Source organism: Elephantulus edwardii, unplaced genomic scaffold, assembly GCF_000299155.1.
Source record: "Elephantulus edwardii isolate Elephantulus edwardi_28Jun2011 unplaced genomic scaffold, EleEdw1.0 scaffold00107, whole genome shotgun sequence".
Classification (NCBI taxonomy): Eukaryota; Metazoa; Chordata; class Mammalia; order Macroscelidea; family Macroscelididae; genus Elephantulus; species Elephantulus edwardii.
The window spans coordinates 4,778,362-4,780,592 of NW_006399857.1; positions in this window are offsets into that span (position 1 = coordinate 4,778,362).

Here is a 2,231-nt window from a genome sequence, read left to right on the forward strand (position 1 = left end):
TTCTCTGCGCTCCAGTGCAATCTTCAGAGTCTCTTCTGACATCCATTTTGGTCTTTTCTTCCTCTTCTGTCTTTGTAATGACCATTTAGGTTATTGTTGATTTAAATTACACTGAATTTTGTTATATTGATATGTAGACTGTGAAAGGTGTACTGTACTTGATGGATATGGATGTAGCTTTAGAGGAAAAAATAAACCAGTTTTACATTAATTGGGTATTCAGAAAGGAAAATTTGTCCTTGAAGAATGTTTTAATTAAGTAAAATTTGGTACAGAGTGTAGAGTGTAGCCTAAGAAAGATTAGGTCCCACCCAATATCTAAGTTACATTTGAAGAGAAATAGAAAGAGGCTTTGTCAATACACAGAGGCAAGGTAAAACTGCTGGGTGTGCTTAACTAATGATGGCAACCCGGGTCTACTTGATGAGAGGAAGAAGGAAGCATCAGGACTCATTTCCTAGGACTTTAAGGCTAAAGGAAGGTGGTGAGTATGCTCAACTGGTGGTGACCCCCTGCTAAGTGGTCCATTTGAGGAGTGGAAGAGAGAGATACACATTAATTAAGAGGCTGAATTTAGACTTGTTCCCTCAGCACTGTCCACCTAGCATCATGAGTCGATAAATCAATAAAGGTGAGTGGTTTGAGGAACAGGGAGTTCAGAGGATCACTGATATGTTGACTCAGCCCATGTGAGGCTGAGGTTGACTGAGGGAACCATCTGGTCTGAAACACAGGAGGAAACGTTGACTGCGAGTTTGTGCTTAATGCTTATTTCCACCTAGAAATGTGTTATGATGCCTCTTTTAATGGTTGGAGATGTGTTGGCCATAACCCAACAAGATAAAGTTGTTAAATACTGTGAGCTAGTGCTGTTTGCTGTGATCTGGTGGTTTGCTCTGTACTGAACTTTTGTTTATAAATGGAGATGCTTAAAGTACCAATTGTAATAGTGGAGTCTCTGGAGAAAAAGATATGCTTGTTTCCTCAAAGTACTGGTTGGATAAGACTGGACAAATAAGAAAATGACTATCTAAAATTAGGGGATTAAGACATAATGAATGAAGTAGCTGGCTTACATACTTCCATAAATACAGATGATGGTTTAACTTTCACATAATGAGAAATGATTGCTAGGAAAGTCAGGAAGTGATTTTTGGTTTTAGTTTAAAAAATGGACGTTTTTCAGAATTTGAAAAAAAAAAATGGGGGTTTTGTTTTTTCTAGACATTATGTTAGCCCCTGTTGATTTCCAACTACCTTAACTGCAGACACATGGTCTTGCAAATAATCAACGGCTGTGGGCCTAGGATTAGAGAGAGAAAATACTTCCACACCGTAGGGTGAGAACTGGTGAGAGTGATATTGAGGGAATCCCCATGAAAGTAAGAGCCTGGCTATGACGGTGGTAGAGAAATTGTGGAGAGACTGTGGCTTTACTATGAAAAGACTATGGCAAGGTATCACCTGAGACTTCTTGTATTTTGCTGGCCACAGTTAAATATTTTGTTTGTTGTGTGATTGGAGGAGAAAGCTGACTTATAAATGCTCTGATGCTTACCTTGCTTGATGACCGAGGAAACCAGAGACTTAGTGAATTTTTGTTTCTGAATTGAAACCAGGACTTGCACAAATTAAGAAATTGCATTTTGCTGTTAATCTGGAATGGGGATGCTGAACTAAATCTGGATTTTCACTGTTAAGTACTCTTTGCCTCTTTCACTCTTCAATCTCTTTGTTTAATATACTCCACTCTTCATACCACAACTTTGAGTGAGTCAACAACGAATATCAAACTCTCATGGCTGTGAAAATAAGTGTAAGAGCGTAGGAGGTGGAGTGTCTGACAGAGCAGATATCTATTTGCTGCTAGAGATATTATTGATGAGGAAAGTTCCCCTATACTCAGTGGATACAAGTCAGACTCTGCCATGTCCATGTAGCTTCTTCTCCTTTCTCAGGCTGGCAAAATATACTAAGCAGAAACCAAGTGTACTGAGTCTAGTATCTTCCATATGTACTATCATAGTTTTCCCATAAATATCACAGTTACATTTATTACTTTCCCTGAGAAAGTAGTTTTTTGCTTTGGCATTGTTTGGGGAACATAGTTCATTTCCAAATTAGAATAATGGTGTAAAAAAAGCAAAACAACTACTAGTAAAAAATAGATAATAAAAAACCCTCTCAATTCTTACTAATTACTCATTATATTATAGTTATTGCAAATAATA